This window comes from Felis catus, chromosome C2, assembly GCF_018350175.1.
Source record: "Felis catus isolate Fca126 chromosome C2, F.catus_Fca126_mat1.0, whole genome shotgun sequence".
NCBI classification, from domain to species: domain Eukaryota; kingdom Metazoa; phylum Chordata; class Mammalia; order Carnivora; family Felidae; genus Felis; species Felis catus.
Window position 1 is genome coordinate 155629236 of NC_058376.1, and position 7045 is coordinate 155636280.

General features: G+C 41.3%; 1 long non-coding RNA gene across 1 annotated transcript; it reads left to right on the forward strand.

Moving 5' to 3' along the window:
• The first annotated feature begins 1764 nt into the window (after nucleotides 1–1764).
• Nucleotides 1765–3215, forward strand: LOC123379824. Its single transcript, XR_006584691.1, has 3 exons — nucleotides 1765–2658; nucleotides 2751–2957; nucleotides 3074–3215. It is a non-coding gene; the product is annotated as an uncharacterized LOC123379824 (long non-coding RNA).
• Nucleotides 3216–7045: the final 3830 nt, after the last annotated feature.

The window sequence follows — 7045 nt, forward strand, 5'->3', positions numbered from 1 at the left end:
TCATCACAGAATTGCTTATAAAAGCAAAAACAAACAAACAAAAATCAAACAGAAACAACAAGAGAGGAAAGACTAAGCCAGTTACATCAAAATCACTTCATAATTAGTTTCAAACAATTAAAACTCATGCTTAAACAAGATATACACATATTTTTTTTCTTTTAAGTTCATTTATTTATTTTGGGAGTGCAAGTGGGGGTTGGGAGAGGGAGGGGGGAAGGAAGAGAGAGAGAGAGAGAGAGAGAGAGAGAGAGAGAGAGAGAGAATTAATCCCAACCAAACAGGCTCTGCACCATCATCACAGAGCCCAACCCGGGGCTCAAACCCACAAACTGTGAGATCATGATCTGAGGTGAAGTCGGATGCTCAACCGACTGAGCCACCCAAGTGTCCCAAACAAGATATATTTTTAAAGGTACCTCAAACTATGGTAAGAGAGTAAAAGAAGCAATATATGGAAATCTAAATTTAAGTCAGTAAGGTAAAAACACCACCCACCTTAAGCTGATATGATGTCATATCCTGAGACCAGTCAGATACCTATAGCAAGTCAATTGCACATTGCCCTTATCATCATGTATAGGGTAGCAACTAGTCCTTAATGGATAAAATATGTCTAGCTTTAAGCTTTCTTTCCCTGACATCATGCTTATTCTAGCATATCCATGATGTTCAATAAGGTTATGTCAAAACAACATTGCTAAAAAAAAAAAAAAAAAAGGGGGCGCCTGGGTGGCGCAGTCGGTTAAGCGTCCGACTTCAGCCAGGTCACGATCTCGCGGTCTGTGAGTTTGAGCCCCGCGTCGGGCTCTGGGCTGATGGCTCAGAGCCTGGAGCCTGTTTCTGATTCTGTGTCTCCCTCTCTCTCTGCCCCTCCCCCGTTCATGCTCTGTCTCTCTCTGTCCCAAAAATAAATAAACGTTGAAAAAAAAAAACAAAAAAAAAAACAAAAAAACAAAAACAACATTGCTAACAAAGGAACTCATTTCAGAGTAAGAGAACACAAGTAATGGCTATTACCAATGGAATCTAAGAGGCTTACCATTACCCCATTACCCAGAAGTAACTGGCCACAGAGAACCTGAAATATTTTACTGAAGACCCAACGCAGTTACAAGGGAGGTAAATCTTGAGGCTATAGGAGTCTTTCTTTCAGAATCTACTATGTACTCTGAACTCCAGATAAACATGAATTGTTCTTTCTCATAATCAGAATGTGAAAGTCCAGGATCTAAGATGCATCGGTACATGGGTGGAGCCTCTCAATCTCTGGCAAAAATATCGCCCTCTATTGCCGAGACTCTGAATGGTGGAGTCTAGAAGTTCCAGGCCCACGGAAAGATTGTTTCCTCTAGAAGATACCACTTTTTCCCCCACTAAATTGGAAAATGAGACCACCTGGCCACGTCAAGATTCCCTTACTACAAGGCCAAAGAACAATAGGTAACTGGAATGTAATATACATCTTCTAATCTCTTTTTCCTCCCAGAATTATTTCCTTTGGAGACAGCCCTTTCCCTACTCCATGTGATCCTAAGAGGCTGCCAGATTTATGGGATCCCCAGCTTTTGATCTTTTGGACCATTAGAATGGATATATAAGTTAACCTCGGCCAAGTTGTCTCTCTATCCCAGATACTGTGCTCTTGACTGAGGGCACAAAGGGGCCAAAAGTGGTTTCAGCAACATTCTAAAGAATCCCTAGACAATGTCAGTACTCTAAAGAGTTCAGTGAGTATTCCTTCGAGCTGCCCTCATCGGGCCTGGTTTCTGCCCGTTCTAAGACCGGATGTTCATCTATTCCTTTGATTCTATGAACTATTTCATATCCTTCTTAGTTAGTGAGGGATTGGTTCTCACCTCAAAACACACCCTTCTTTACATAGGGTGGAGCCTGTGCAAATCTTCTTTTTCTTTTTCTTGTTAGGCTGGATCCATATTTGACTCTGCCAAAATGGGGAATGAGAGGGAGCCTGGAAGACAGGAGGGAGAAAGAGCTTGCTCCTCCTGCAAACACGTTGCTTTTTTCCACCTGGCAGCATCTGATTCACCCCAGTAGCAACTGATTCCGGAAACAGTTGGTTCTCATAGCATTGTTTCTACTGCTTAGCTTGTATTTCCACATGCTCTGGACCAGCCTTATTGCTTCTCCTCTGCCCACAAATTACCAGCCCCAACCAGGCAGGGCTTTTTCTTCAGAGGCCTGGGACCCAGCTCATTGGGGCCCTGCCTATAAGTCTCTAGGTTCTCACTTCTCCAACCGCCTCCCTTTGCTTCCTCAGCCCTAGGAATGCACCAGACTCTGGCCGACACTAATTTTAGATTAACTCTATTGTTCTGTATTCGCCTTTTCTGGCCTCCAGTACCCATTAATCCAAACTCCTTATTAAACCCCCTCTGTGAAAATGACTGGAGTATCTTCTCTTTTCCTGAATGATTCATCTTCCAGCACATTTCCTGTTTCTTTTTCTCAAGTTAAGGAGATCTGGTGTTGTCCATTCAACCCTAGGAAACCTATGTGACCCATCTGGCTGTTCTTTACCCACATGAAGACTGAACTCACCCAAAGTCACATGGCTGATAACAGATGAAGCTGTGGGTCAAAGTCAAGTTCACCTCATTCTAAAGCAGTCTTTGCCTTCTCCTCCATATCACAGAGGTATTGGACTAAAAATTATTTTTAAAAACAGAACTTGTCAACTTCTGGCCTGAACAAGATGGCATAATCTTGCCCTGTCCTTTCTCCCTCAGTAAGTACAATAATAAACACTGCAAATAACTCAAGAGACAACCAAAGGGGAACTCGGAAAGGTGGAAGAGGAAAGTGAGCTGGTTTGAGACCCCAGGACTGGAGGAATAACCCAGAGGCAGGGCATTGTATGACCTCCCAACCTAGGAAGGACGCAATCCAGGCCAGATGTTTCCTCATCCACAGCCTGGCCACAGAAGGCAGCCCAGGTAGGTTCATTTCACCCTCGATGGAACAGGAGGCCAATACCAGGTGAGCCCAGCCAGTGGGGTCAATCAGAAACCCCACTGATAATAAGGATCTGGGGGACACTTTCTTTCCCCAGTGGGCCTGAGAACCCTCCCCCACCCAGAGCTGCCACACAGCTAGGAGGCACCAGAAAGGGAAATACACCGAAACAAGAGGACCTCATGCCAGTTGGATTAGTTTTGTAGGAAACAATGGAAAAAAAGACCAAAAGGAAAAAAATAAAGGCATTTTTCCTGAAACCATTTGCTTTGCTGTCAGATATAGGCAAGGACTGCCAGATACAAACCAAGTCTGTGAGGACATAACTAAGGGCCTCCTGGAATACATAGCTGCAGATAGTACATGTCCTGGCCACTGGGGACAAAATCAGGTGAGGGTTTGATCTGCCACACTGCATGTGACAGGGACACAGGATTCCATACCATCCCTGACTTTGTTTAGAGCACAGCATCCCACAGAGGTTTGCAACCATCATATTTTTCAGGGTATTTTTCAGATATCTATCTATCTATCTATCTATCTATCTATCTACCTACCTACCTACCTATCTACGTATCTATCTATCTATCTATCTATCTATCATCTATCTATCTATTTAGAGGTGGGGTAGGGACACAGAGAGAGGGAGAGAGAGAATCCCAAGCAGGCTCCGTGCTGTCATGACCTGAGCCAAAATCAACAGTGGGCCATTTAACTGACTGTGCCACCCAGGCGCCCCTCAGGTGTCTTATTTTTAAGAAGTTTATCTTTCACCTATTTATACTCTTCCAGAAACTTGTTTTAAGCTGATGAGGAAGCAGAGAAATATTTTTCAATATGGAAGCAAAATCCTATACCTGAACAGAGCTGCAGTCAGGGAAAAGTGCAAAACCAGGCTAAATTTATGAGTCAAGAGAGTAAACTTTTACAAGAGCTTCGTTGCAAATCCTATTTCTAGTTTTGCAAAGTAGCATTCTAACTAGCAGATTTCCCTCCCTTATCTCTGCAAAGAGCACAAGTTGCCCCAGGAGGAGGTCACCAGGGAGCTGTCAGGGCTTGGCTTCCTGCAACAAGCACTTCCTGGGAGTGACCTTGCAAGAAGTCACTCTCAGGTCATTTACAAAAGGAGGGAAGGAAGCCAGCACCCCCACAGTTTTCCTGGATTTGTGATCCCTCTGCCCCAGTCAGCTCTTTCCCCAGAATAAGGTGCTTTCAGGGGGTGACCAGGAAGAAGTAAGGAACAAATTCCACTTACAAGGTGTCATTTATGGTGCATGTCCTTGCACCACACCCCAGAGCATCAGAATGAAATAACTGCACTAACGCTAGCGAGAATTTACCGGAATGTTGTAGAATGCATTAGCAGAGCACTCATTCATTTGTTCATTTAACAAGTAAGTACTGAGCAACTTCTATATGCCAGACATTGTTCTAGGCGCTGGAGACACAGCAGCACAAAAAAAAAAAAAAAAAGTAATTTAACTTAAAGATTAAGTAGGGGCGCCTGGGTGGCTCAGTCAGTTGGGTGTCCGACTTCGGCTCAGGTTATGATCTCGCAGTCCGTGAGTTCGAGCCCCACGTTGGGCTCTGTGCTGACAGCTCAGAGCCTGGAGCCTGCTTCGGATTCTGTGTCTCCCTCTCTCTCTGACCCTCCCCCATTCATGCTCTGTCTCTCTCTGTCTCAAAAATAAATAAACATTAAAAAAATTTTTTTTTAATTAATAAAAAAATAAAGATTAAGTAAATAAAAAAATAAATCTCTGCCTTAGGAAGCTTAGATTGGGGTGAGAGGAAACAGACAAGCATGTAGTGTCAGATGGCGATGAGCACTGTGAAGAAAAATAAAATAGGCTAAGAGAGGCAGAGTCAGGAAGATAAGGAATAGGGACACCATTTTAAGTACTCAGAGATAACCTCTCTAAGGAGGTGGCGTTTAAGTAGGGATGAAACTGAACAGGAGAGTGTATGTACATGTGTGAAAGAAAAGCATCCAGGCAGAGTGAAACAAACATGAATGGGAATATACTGTTAAGAAAATAAGACAACAGGACCAAAATGGAGATGCTTATGCTAAGCCCCACATCAGTGAACCAAGACCTCACTTACTATAATTTTGGCTGTCCGAGAAACAGAAGCTTAAACCAATCAGGTATCGCATGATCAGCACTAGTTAGGTCATCTGCCTCATAAAACCTACATCCCCTAAAGGAAATCGACCTCACAATAACCAACCTGCTTTTCTGCCTGGAAAAACTTCCTTGTTCCTGCTCTCTTCTGGTCATAAAAACCTTTCATTTCGTACAGCTCCTTGAGGAACCTTTCTATCTGCTACATTGAATGTCGCCAAATTCAAATTGATTGTGGTGCAAATAAACTCCGAAAATTTCTAACATGCCTCAGATTATCTTTTAACAGTTCTGGGGGCAGAAGAGGGAAGTGAATGAGACCACCCAAAAGCCCCCAGGAACTATGAGCAACCAGACATAGGTACCTGTGGCACCCCAGAGCATGCTGCTTTCTCAGCGGCCTCTAGAGTGGCAAACAAGTGCCCATGGGATCCAACCTCTGCAGTTCTTGTGTTTGGAGCTCTCAGACTTTATTTGAACATTTCTTGTTCTGGACTGGATCTGGAAACCAGCAGAGTTGCATTGGGCCCAACTGAAAAAATCACGTTGTGTCCCACAACATACTGGGTCCAACTGGGAAGGTCTCTGGATCTTTGGATGGCAGTACTTTGTGCACCATCTCTGGGGATACCACTTATACCCAAAGTGTAGTTCACTACTGCCAGGAATACTTACTGTTTGTGCCACCTGAAACCAAGAAAGATATTTGAGAGGATTTTTGTAAGCAACCCTGTGGTCAGAACTTGGCCAAATTGGAAGCTTGTATGCAGAGCCTGATAGGAAATTTTTTTAAGCCTTCTCCCCTAGCTAAAATGTCTCTCTGTATGTGTGTTTACAGACATGTGATATTTTTCTACCTCCGGACAGTATTGCCAAAATTTATTTGTAAAGAGCTCTATTTAATTAAAGATAATCATTTATACAAATTAAGTATACTCTCAGAAACATAGAAACAAACTCAACTGTTTTCAAGTTCATGTGATTTAAGATGATCTTCAGTAAACAAAAGCCAGTTAAAGTTTGTTGGCTAAGGCAGGCATATCTTTAGAGTTATCATCATTAAACATGATACTTTTATTCTACCTAGTTTACCAAAAGTCAAATAAGCTCATGTTATCTCTGTTACAGAATTTGCCGGTGGGAAAAATAACTTAAGGTAATGGTTAGTCATTTAATGTCTTATAAAATTTTCATGACTAATCTAAACATAATTGATAAAAACAAATGAATTAAATAGATGTAAGTAAAATAAAGTTATAAATGTATAGTACATCTACTTAAAAATAGTTTTCAACATCTTTTTGGTAACTTGAAACTTTAACGTTATACTGAGATAAGTTAAATGATGAATATTTGTGGAATATCTAGATCATTTCCAAGTAAGATAAAATACTAAAGCATTAATTACTGAACACAGATTTATCCATTCTTGGCTTCCTTTTACAGAGGAACTAAAGACATTTGGGACTATTAGCAAACATATTTTGTGCCACATTGGAAAATTTACTCAGGGGAGAAGAATGTGTGTGGGAATTATGAAATGTGTTTATAAATTTGCTAATCCCAATTACTTACTTCTTAGTTTTCACTAGGAATTAAGGATTCTAAGGGTTAAGAATTCTAATTAATATATGTAATTAAAACTACTAGAAATAATAAGGGTATTAAAAACAAGCTATGGTATCATTGGTGTGCTTATGTAAAACTAAAACTCAGGCTTAATTTTTTCTCATCTGCTAAAAGGACAATAGTTCCTCTTGGACTATTGGTCTGCTCTTGATAAAAGATTATGAAAGATTTTTCTTTATCTTTTAAGTAATCTGCTTGGAAAGAAAAGATTTTGTGTTTCACCAAAACAATTTACTATGCATCATGTTATCTTTAACAGGTCTTTGACTACTTAAGAAAACCCAGTTTTCTCATTATTAAGAGAGCTAAGTTTT